The 10,997-nt window shown below is 51.9% G+C and overlaps 1 protein-coding gene across 1 annotated transcript in view; it reads left to right on the top strand.

Annotated features, from left to right (window-relative positions):
• Positions 1–858: 858 nt before the first annotated feature.
• Positions 859–10,997, top strand: part of Clip2 (CAP-Gly domain containing linker protein 2) — a 58,208-nt gene continuing 48,069 nt past the window's right edge. Inside the window, exon 1 of the mRNA XM_038345570.1 lies at positions 859–1,155. The gene's annotated coding sequence lies outside the window, so the exon portion shown is untranslated. The remainder of the gene's footprint in view (positions 1,156–10,997) is intronic.

The raw sequence follows: 10,997 nt of genomic DNA, 5'->3' as shown, positions 1-10,997 counted from the left end.
ATACAGATCTATCTCAAGTGCTGGGAGTAAAGGCAGGTGCTGCCATGCCCAGCTAATTATTTTTTTCTGTTGATGGAGATGGAACCAAGAGCCTCATTGATGCTAAGCAAATGCTCTACCACTGAGCCACACCCCAGCCCCTCACTGGGAGATTCTAGGCAGGGGCTCTACCACTGAGCCACATCCCAGCCCCTCACTTGAGGATTTGAGGCAGGTGCTCTACCACTGAGCCAGGACCCAACTCAGGAGGTAGATTCTTTTCACTCTGCCATGATTTGGGTCCTATTTCAACACTGAAGTTCTCACTTCAGTTACATTATTCCTCCCACCCCCTCCTGGCCTCTTTCAACACAGTCCCTAACTCAACTCTTCCGTGAAGCCTTCCAGATCGCCGCCCCGCCCCTTGCACTCTCAAGCTTCCTAATATGGAACATTCACATAAACCAAGCACGGCTGCAACAGAAAATGGAACACACATATGTGCCTAGAGCTGAAGCGCGGGTACTTCTACTTCTATTTCCAAGGTCCAAGTCAGCTGTAGGTGGACAGGGTGGGGAAGATGAGGTTCCAAAAACTTCTCTGCCCTCCCGCCCCCAAGTTTCTGAGCATCACTAATGTCGGAGAACCGTGAGACCACGAATACGAGCTCCGCCCCCAACACCACCCCTCCCCTCCGGTTACCCGCGCCCCCCTCCTTCCCCCGTTGCTCCGGGCCCCACCTTCCTGCGCCGGCCGCTGCGCCGGCCCCTTTTGTTCGCTCTCCGGCCGCTGAGCAATCCTGGCGCTCGGCTCCACTCGGCTGGGCTCGGCTCGCCTTGGCAGGGCTCCACGGAGCTCGGCTCCTCACGCCTCCGCCCCGCTCGGCTCGGCTCTTCCCGGCTTGGCTCCTCTCGACTCGGCTCCTCCTGGCTCGGCTCGGCTCGGCTCGACTCGGCTCGGCTCCGCCTCGGGAGCGCAGGCAGAAGCCCGGCTTACTGGATCCGCCCCTCCCTCTGTCTTCTGGTCGTAGATCGTGTGCGAGGCCCGGACTCGGAGCGCGGAGACCGGTTTAGGGTAGCGGCGTGCCGGGAAGGGCGCAGCATCCTCGTTTCTAGGACGGTCGGACCGAGAGGAGGCAAAGGGGTGTCGCGTCCTGGTCGCTGCTGGAGCTCCAAGGTAGGCGCAGCTCTGGGGACGCGCGCGATGGGGGCGCGCGGGCAACAAAGGACGCAGAGTCGCGGGGGGCGGCGGCACCCTAGCCTGGGAAGAAAAGGGGAGAACTATCAACGAGGCATTGTCGTTGCGTGGGCAGGGACAGCGGGCAGGGTCGCCGCCGTTGGTGGGCGTGGGCGATACGAACCCCAACTTCCTCATCCCGGAGGGCGCGCTGCTCGGATTGGGGGACGCCCCTGGATTGCACTCCCGGATGGTGCGCACATCCACAGACTGGGATTCGGGTTTATTTGTTGGGGTCCTCTTTCCAAGAGCAAGTTCAGACAGCTGGACGAGCTGCAGAGCTCTTGGAAGCTCTCAGACTCGGGGTGGGGGGGCACAGCCTAGTGGGCGCGGCCATCAGTCCTCATCCCCAGACCTGGCATCTGGGATGAGACACCGAGGCCCCCGCCCCACCACCTGGGGTCGCCTGATTCGTGCCCTTAGCAAAACTTGATTGGATAGTCTGGCTTGGAATAGGAGGGTAGGGTAAGTGGGAGGCCCAGGCAGGGTAGCTTTCCACAGGGGTGCCCCCCCAAGCTGGCGCTGGTGGCTGGTGAGGCAGCAGATTTTTTCCCTCCCCCCAGGGAGGGGCAGTGGCGACGCAGGATGCAGGGCTGAGCCTCCAGGGCCAGCCCGCGTGGACTCCAGGCGGGGCCTGTGTGTGTTTGTCCCGGGCACACTGGGCTTTGCCACGCGTGCCTCCTCTACAGCCTGGCCCAAGCCAGGAAAGGTCGCTGCAGAGGAATACCTTAGGGGTAGAGGAGTCACAACACAGGAATGCACCCAGTCTCTGAGATTCCACTCCTGTCTTCTGGGCTACAAATGGCGGGGGTAGGGAAGTGGGGTAGAACTAGAGAGGGAATTGGCCATAATCTTGAAAGGTGCCCAGACAGAGGATGGTGGGGGTGGGGCTGGCCTAGGGCTGTGCTCTGAGGAGGTAGAGAGCACCACGTGGGGCTACCTTAGCTCTGTTGTGAGCCAGAGGCCTCCTCTCCATCAGTTGTAATGTAAACAATGAGCCCTTCATTCATAAGGCTGCTGTCACCTGGATTGGCACCACCAGGGGCTGGCAGGTACACAGAACCGGAACCGCTTTGCACAGTTCAGCCCAGCCTGATGCCCCATCTGTGGAGAAGCTGGAACACAGACGTGGCACAGCTGAAGGGTGGGGCAGACCCTGAAGGGTGGTTGAGCCCAGTGCCCTGCCCAAGGGTGCTTTTTGCATAGGAGATGGATGGTTCCCGCAAGAGCTTCCGGAGAGGAGGCATTCTGGCTTAGATGCGCAGAGAAAGATTTAGGTTAGTGGGGCGTGAAGTTCAAGGCAGAGCCTGTTTGCTAGTTCTCTTCCTTCATACAGTAGGTGCCCACTTAACACAGGACACATGGGTCTCAGCAGTGCCCGAATCCCCACATTTCCTCAGGAAAACACATCCTGAGGAGCAGGGGCTGCTGTGTGCTTGGGTGGCTGAGAGTTCAGATGCTGGGCTGGAGCTTGATATCGTGAGTTCAAATCCTCACTCTGCTACTTGCATAGCTGTGTGGTTCTGGACAAGATCATATACCTCTCTGTCTCCATTTCCCCATCAATAAAATGGGTGTACTGAGGGTATTTGCCTTTTAGGACTTTTGAGAGAATCATATATCCTAGGACAGAGCTTTTGTGATTTTACTTATTTGTATATTTGGTGGCATGGGGAATTGAACCTAGGACCTCATGCATTTTCTGTCTGGGCCATGCCCCTATCCTCTTACTGGGGGATTCTAGGCAGGGGCTCTACCACTGAGCTACACCCCAGCCCCTTACTGGGGGATTCTAGGCAGCTACTCTACACTGAGCCACGCCCCTGGGGCAGATTCTTGACAAGAGAGCCACCATTGAACTACAGTCCCAGTTGAGTTTTTTGCTACAGGAAATGGCCCTCAGCCTGGGGCAGGAGGAGACTTCTCCCCTACTCTGGCAGCTCTCTACCTTCACACAGCTTAACCTTTTAGACCCGCCCCAGGGCCTGTTCTTTCTGCCTCTCTTCTTCCGACTTCCTGCTTTCCTTCACTGATGGCAATGCATTATAAAAATCCTCTTAGCACTAAAGTCTTCCCTGTCTTCAGCTGGTAGTGGACCCCGTGTGATTTCCAGCCTCTCTCTGGTCCTGCAGCTGCATAGCTTTGCCCAGAGAGGCGACTCTGCCGCCCCGTAGCAGAGTTTAGGCCTTCATACAGGTTTTTAAAAAACACATATTAAGTGCTTACTCTGAGCCAGGAAGATTTGGTCCTACACTCCCACTCCCTTTTGAGGCAGGGTCTCGACTGGGTAGCCCAGGCTGGCTTGGAACTTGCTTAGGTAGCCCAGGCTGGCCTTGAATGCATAGATATCTGCCTGCCTCTGCTTGCTGAGTGCTGGGACTAAAGGCATATGCTACCATGGTCAGTGGTTCTGTCTTTTGTATGAACATACGTTCAGTTGTTGGTTTTTGCATTATTTTGAAGATTTACGTTTATCTTTATTCATGTGTATCTGTGGAACCGTATGCCATGTATGTGGAGGTACAATATGGAAGCCAGGAGAGGGAATGGGATCCCCTGGAGATGGAGTTACAGACTGTTGTGAGCTGCCTGATGTGGCTGCTGGGAATGAACCTGGGTCCTCTGAAACAGCAATAACAACTTCGGATTCCCGAGCCGTCTCTTTAGCCCCTGCTTTGCTTATAGGAGATGAAGTCTCATGTATCCCAGGCTTGCCTTAGATTTATGTAGCCCCGACCTTGAACTTCTGCTCTCTGCTCCTCCTGCCTGCGTTTCCCAGCAGCTGGGGTGACAGCTGTACCACCCTCCAGGTTTATATGGTGTTGGGGGTAGACTTGGGCTTCATACATCCTGGTTTAGCACGTCACCCAATGAGCCGCAATATCAGCTCTGGGTTGTTTGTTTGTTTGTTTGTTTAAAGGCAAAGTTTCCTGTAGCTCAGACTGGCCTCAAAGTCACTACATAGCCCAGGCTAACCTTCCTGCCTCCACTTCTGGAGTTCTGGGATGACAGGTTTGCACCCACTGTGTGCTTTGTCTGTGCATTGGTTAAGCACTTACTGTGTGCCTACAGGACACATCATCTTCCTCAAAGTCATTTTACCCTGCTCCCAGGTCTGTGTCTCTAAGGCGTAATTACAGTTGTGCCGACACCTCCACACCCTTTGTCAGTACAAAGTCTAAACACTGTCTGGCTTTTGGAGCCTGTACAGTTGCCTTCCGTGAGACCGGCTCCCCTCTGTGTCTCTGTCTGCTAGCGCTCTCTCTCTCTCTCTCTCTCTCTCTCTCTCTCCTCTCTCTCTCTCTCTCTCTCTCATCAGCTGACCAGATCCAGAGTTTACATGCCTCCACTAAGGTCACCTCAATTCTCTTTATAAGCTATAAGTATGGGCATGGTTCGTTGAACCCAGCTGTCACGGAAGGGACACAGAATTGGAAGAGGCCCGGCCCCCTTGGATGCTCTGTTGTTAGGAGTCTTTGTTGTTTTGAGACAGGATCTCATGTAGTTCAGGCTGACCTCAAACTTGCTGCATACCAGAGGCTAGCCTGATTGTCCTTTCCAAGTACTGGGGTTACAGATATGTAACACCATGGTTGGCATTCGTGCATAAGTACGTGCGTGCGTGTGCACGTGCATTTGTGTGTGTGTACGTGTGTGCATTTGGGTGGACATGCGTGTGTAGAGACTAAAGGTTAACTGTCTTCCTCAATCACTGTCCATTTCCTGCTTTATTTATTTTGTGTTTCTGTGGTTGTGCGCGGGTGTGTGTATGCGTGGCTACTTATGGAGGTCAGAGGACAGCTTGCACGGAGCTCTTCTCTCACTCTGCCATGCGGATCCCAGGGATTACGTCAGGTTGATGGACTTGGTGGCAAACCCCATTGCCCCCTGCATCATCTCGCTGGCCCTTCACCTTATTTTCTGAGACAGGGTATCTCACTTAACCTGGACCTCACTGACTCAATGAGGCTGACTAACTATCCAGCCCCACAGTCCTCCTGGCTACCTCTCTAGTGCTGCAGTTCCAGGTACATGCTGCTTTTTGACAGGGGTGCTGGGGATCTGAACTCGGGTCCTCGTGCTTGTGTGGCAGGTCACTTGCCGAGGGAACCACCTCCATAGCCCCACTGCGTCTGGCTTCTTTGAGAAAGTTTTGCCCCAGGAATCAGAGCCTCATTCAGTTAAGTAAAACGAGGCTTCAGTTAATATCTGCTTATTTATTTTGTATTTATTTGTGTGTGTGCACACACATGTGTGTACCTGTGCGCACTCCCACGTACTGTGGTGTGCCTGTGGAGGTCAGGGACCAATTTTGGGGAGTTTTGTTTCTCTTTCTGCTGTGTGGGTACCAGTGATTGAACTGAGTTCACTCGGCTTGGTAGCCAGTGCTTTCCTGAACCAATCTCACCGTCCTGCAGGCCCCCAAATGAGATTTCAGAGTAAGAGAAATGAGACTTATTCACTGAAGAATTGCGGGGGGGGGGGGGGGGGGGGTGTTCTGGGACACCTAGCATGGGAAGCTGGCCTGCAGCCCGGCCCCTCCTGTTTTTTGTTTTTTGTTTTTTTTCCTGGATGGTGGTTTCATTTTCTCTACTTTTGATCTTGCCTCTGTTTTATGTTTTCCTTGCCTCTGTGGCCTGGCCCAGTGTGGCTATCCCAAACGCCAGTTTCAGCTCCTGTTCATAGGCCCCTCCTGGTAGTACCCCCTTTAGTCCTGGGTTGCCAGAGAGACCGAATGAGGGGGCTACCCCCATATGCTCAGCTGGTGGTAGACTGGGGCTGGGTACAGCTGCTATAGTCTGTCAGACAAGGTTTTGGTGCATGAAGTGTGTGTGCGTGTATGTGTGTGTGTGCATGTGTGTGTCTGTGTCTGGAGGACTGGGGCATGGCTGTACCTCGGAGCTGGTGGTAACGATGGGGGGGGTAGTGTGGTGGAGAGTTCGCTGTTGTGTCACCTGATACTGTGACTTCGGAGAAACTGCAGAGTGTGACCTAGGTAAACCCTCTCAGCCCTGACCCAGAAGGAGCCCTGACCCTGGATACCGAAGATGGGTCCAGTTGCGGCCGCCTGCGTTTTCTGAGGCCCCAGAGCCTCTGTTGGCCCCATCTGCCTGCTCTTGGAATGAAACCCTAACTGTAAGTGATGCCTTCAGGACTGCTGAGAAAGCGTAATGAACGGTTGTCTTTCAGAGCGCCAGGCAGCAGAGGCTGGGAGGAATCATTAGCAGGCTGTAAATACAGGGCTGTGTGCTGTCACTCCTGGCTTGCCCTGGTCTCCGCCCCAGAGCATTGGCAGACTTGGGCAGGTGCTTGGCAGCTGACCCACACTTCTTGCGCCCCATTAGAGGATTCTAGGTAGGGACCCACCACTGTTTCATGCCCTTAGCCTCTCTCTGGGGGATTTTAGGTAGGTGCTCTGCCACTGAAACACGCCTCCAGCCCAGATGAGGATTGTTTAAATTTTTTTCTTTTATGTATATGGATGGATGTTTTGCCTGCATGCCCGTCTGTGCGCCAGATTCATGAAGTACTCGTGGAGGCCAGAGGAGGGCGTCAGATTCCCTGAAACTGGAGTTAACGGTTGTGAGGTGCCATGTGGATGCTGAGAATTGAACCTAGGTCTTCTGGAAGAGCAGTTGGTGCTCTTAACCACTGAACAACCTCTCCAGTCCCAGATCCTTTAAAAACAAACAACAAGGTCCCGCTTCACCCAGGTTGGTCTCGACCTCTCTAGTAGTGGAGGATGACCTTGCACTTCTGATTCCCCTGTCAATTGCAGGCGCTTATCTATGTGCAAGGCCAAGCCTATGTGGTCCTGAGGGATGGACGAGGACTTTGTGTACGTGAAGCCAGGACTCATCCCCCCACCTCCCAGGGCTCTTTAATGGAGCCATTAAGCTAGCTGCGTGCCTGGCGCTGTCCTAGGTCCTGAGACGCACCCAGCGAATAAACTTTGCAAAAGCTCGCCCCACCCCTCTGCTCTCGGTGAGAAGTGGGAGAGGGCATTCCGGGCACCGAGTACCACTTTGCAGGAAACCTGGGCATGAGTAAGACGGTACACGTTGTATGGTGGGTGTTTGGCGTCCAGCCTCCATTGGTAGCCAGGGTGAGACTGCCTTTTTGGAAGCAACAGTAGATAATGCCGATTGGGATGTCTTGCTGGTGGCGACTGAGCTTATCTCGGGAGTCGCTGCACTGTATCCCGTCTCTCTTCCATTCTTTTCTCCCCACCCCTTTAGTATCACTGGGCTTTAGTATCAAATGTGTGGGTGGTACTCTTGACTTCTTTCTCCTCGCTGCCCCCTCTCAGTCATCCCTCCTTGCCCTCCCCTTGTCTGGCTGAATTCTCTCATGCTGCTCCAGGGCCAGAACTCTTCTTCCTGTCTCTTCTTCCTTCCCGTCTCTTGCCTGTTCAGGATGTTGCCAGAATGGGAAAGGATGCTGGGGTGTCCTTTGACATGAAGGCTTACTGTGGAGAAGAGACTCGTTCTGTACAGTACCACATTGTGCCAGACTATGACTCTGCCTGCCGCATCCTGCCCTCAGGGAGTCAGAGCCTTGGGAGAGACTCACATGGTATAGATCCGGAGGACAGGGGTCACTCATTTGCAGCTAGTGCGGTCTGATGGTACCAAAGTACCTAAACTAGAATCCAAGGAATTACCGGTGATTTAGTCATCCTGTTCTCACTTCTAATCCCAGTTAGATAGATGTAGAAGAATAGAGGTGTGTGTGTGTGTGTAGTGTGAGATGTATACATGTTTGTGCAGATGTGTGAATATGTATGTGCCTATGGAGAGACCAAAGTAGAGCCTTAGGTATTGCTCCACCTTTTTTTTTATTTTTAATTTTGTGTGTGTGTGTGTGTTTGCACACCAGAAGAGAACATCAGATCCTATTATAGGTGGCTATGAGCCATCATGTGGTTGCTGGGAATTAAACTCAGGATCTCTGGAAGAACAGCCAGTGCTTTTAACCACTGAGCCATCTCTCCAGCCCCACCTTAATTATTTTATTTATTTATTCATTTGTTTTTTTTTGTTTTTTTTAAAAGATTTATTTATTTATTATGTATACAACATTCTGCCTCCATGTATGCCCGCGTGCCACAGAAGGGCACCAGATCTCATTAGGGATGGTTGTGAGCCATCATGTGGTTGCTAGGAATTGAACTCAGGACCTCTGGAAGAGCAGCCAGTGCTCTTAACCACTGAGCCATCACTCCAGCCCTATTCATTTGTTTTTTACAATTATTTTTTTCCAAGACAGTACTTCTTTGTGTAACAGCTCTAGTTGCCCTGTAACTTGATTTGTAGACCAGGCTGGCCTTGAACTCACAGAGATCCACCTGCCTCTGCCTTCTGAATGCTGGGATTAAAGGTGTGTGCCACCACACCTGGCTTGCCGCCTTTTTTTAAGAAAAAATATTATTACATTTATTGGGGCTAAAGAGTTAGATTAGCAGCTGGGCGGTGGTGGTGCACACTTTTAATCCCAGCACTTGGGAGGCAGAAATTGGTGAATCTCTGTGAGTTTGAGGCCAGCCTGGTCTATAAAGAGAATTCCAGGACAGACTCTGAAGTTACACAGAGAAACCCTGTTTCAAAAAAACTTAACAACAACAACAAAAAAAAGAGTTAGATTAGCTGTTGGAGCACTGGCTGTTCTTGCTGAGGACCCAAGTTCGGTTCCCAGTACCAACTTAGTGGTTCACAACCATCCATTCCTCCGGGATCTAACCCCCTCTCCTTGCCTCTGTGGGCACCAGACATACATACATACGAGTAAGACTCATGTGCAATAAAATGAATAAATCTAATACAGTTTTTAAAAGTTGTTTGTTATTATTTTCTTTCTTTGGTTTTTCTTTTTTTTTGATAGAGTATGTAATCTTAGCTGGCCTCTCTCACATGTAGAGTGTGCCTCTGTGTGTGTGTGTGTGTGTGTGTGTATTGGTGTTCTTGGAGGCCAGAAGAGACCATCAGACCCCTAGAGCTAGAGATACAGGTCATTGTGAGGTGCCAAGTGTGAATTCTGGGAGCTGAACTCAAGTCCTCTAGAGGAACAGCAAGTATTTTTTACTGCTGAGGCAGCTCTCCAGCATAGTTTGAACAACCAAATTATTATTACTGTGTATATGTATCATGCATGGTGTGTGTGTGTGTGTGTGTGTGTTCATGCATGGTGTGTATGTATGGTCTTGCATGATGTGTATTTGTGTTTGTGTGTGATCATGCCTGGTATGTGTGTGTGATCATGCATGGTGTGTATGATCATGCATAGTGTGTGTGTGTCTATGATCATGCATGTGTATGTGATGCATGGTGTGTGTCTGTATCATGCACGGTGTTTGTGTGTGTAATCTTGCAGAGTGTGTGTTTGTGTGTATCATGCGGCATCTTTGACGGTCAGAGAACAGCTCTTTGGAGTTGGTTCTCTCCTTTCATCTTTGCATGAGTTCTGGGACTTGAACTCAGGTCAGCAGGTTTGCACAGCAAGTGCCTTTACCATCTGAACCGTCACATTGGCCTGCTAGGTAGTTTAAAAAACAAACCAACCAAACATCTGGCTGTGTGCTTTAGTATATTCCTGTTGCTCTAGCCCTCCAGAGTCTGAGACAGAATCCACAGTTCTAAGCGAAGCTGGTCTACATAGCAGGGCCCTGTTTCCAAACACACACACACACACATACACACACACACACACGTTAACTTTATACTGACTATAACCTTACGTACAAAAATCCACATGGTGTCTCATACCTGTAATCCTGTCACTCAGGAGGTAGAGGCAGGAGGCTCAGGAGTTCAGATGGTGAGTTTGATGCCAGACCTGGTTACATGAGACAATAAACAAATTGGGCCAGGTGTGGTGGTCTACGTCTTTTATCCCAGCACTGGGGAGGCAGAAGCAGGCAGACTTTTGTGAGTTCGAGGCCAGCCTGACCCACATGAGTTAAGGGAAAGCCAGGGCTTCATGAAGGGGCCCTGTCTAAAAAAAAAACCAACAACAACAAAAACAAAACAAACGAACAAAAACAACCAAATAAACAGACAAACAAAATACATTGGCAGTTGACTGTGGGGCTGGCTGCAGTTGGTCTGTCTTCCCTGTTCGGCTTTCCCAGCTTCTGCCACTTCCCTCCCTGAAGCCAAGTCTCCCTGGTGTCTAGCTGGTGCTTTCGTGTTGTCTCCCAGAGCCTCACGCTGGTCTCTGCTGCCATAGCTCTCTCTGCATGATGCTCTGCCTTCTCAGCACTCTCATGGGGGCCCAAGACATAACCAGGGACCTCACCCCAAACCTTTGCACGTCTCTGCCATGGGCTTCCCAGTGGTTAACACAGCCTTGCAGGTTTGGGGCCTGGGCTGCTGCCTGGTGATCCGGGTGTCCAGGAGGAGAGAGGAAGAAAGAGGGTGAGGTCAGGGGCCAGGCAGATGGACTCCATTGTCTGGTTCTCCCAGGCCTGCGGCCCAGCTGGTTTGAGGCTTAGAAGTTGGCAAGACTCACAGGGAGAGCCCGTCCCAGCCTTGCCTTTGGTTTGTCTTGGACTGGGAGGTCGTGGACTTGGGTGACCTCTCAGTGACCCATAGCAAGCTGCCTGTGTTCTCTGACCCTCAGCCAGATGCAATCAGAATGGTGTCCAGGCCCGGTAATCTTAGCACTGGGGAGAAAGAGGCAGGAAGATGGAGAGTTTGGGACCAGCCTAAGCTGTATATCAGATACCCAAAACAAGGGGCTTCAAGCTGGCTCAGCAGGTAAAGGGGCTTGCTGACAAGCCCCAA

This window comes from Arvicola amphibius, chromosome 10 (assembly GCF_903992535.2).
Source record: "Arvicola amphibius chromosome 10, mArvAmp1.2, whole genome shotgun sequence".
NCBI classification, from domain to species: Eukaryota; Metazoa; Chordata; class Mammalia; order Rodentia; family Cricetidae; genus Arvicola; species Arvicola amphibius.
Note: the sequence above shows the minus strand (reverse complement) of the source record. Positions and strands in the feature narration are given on the sequence as shown.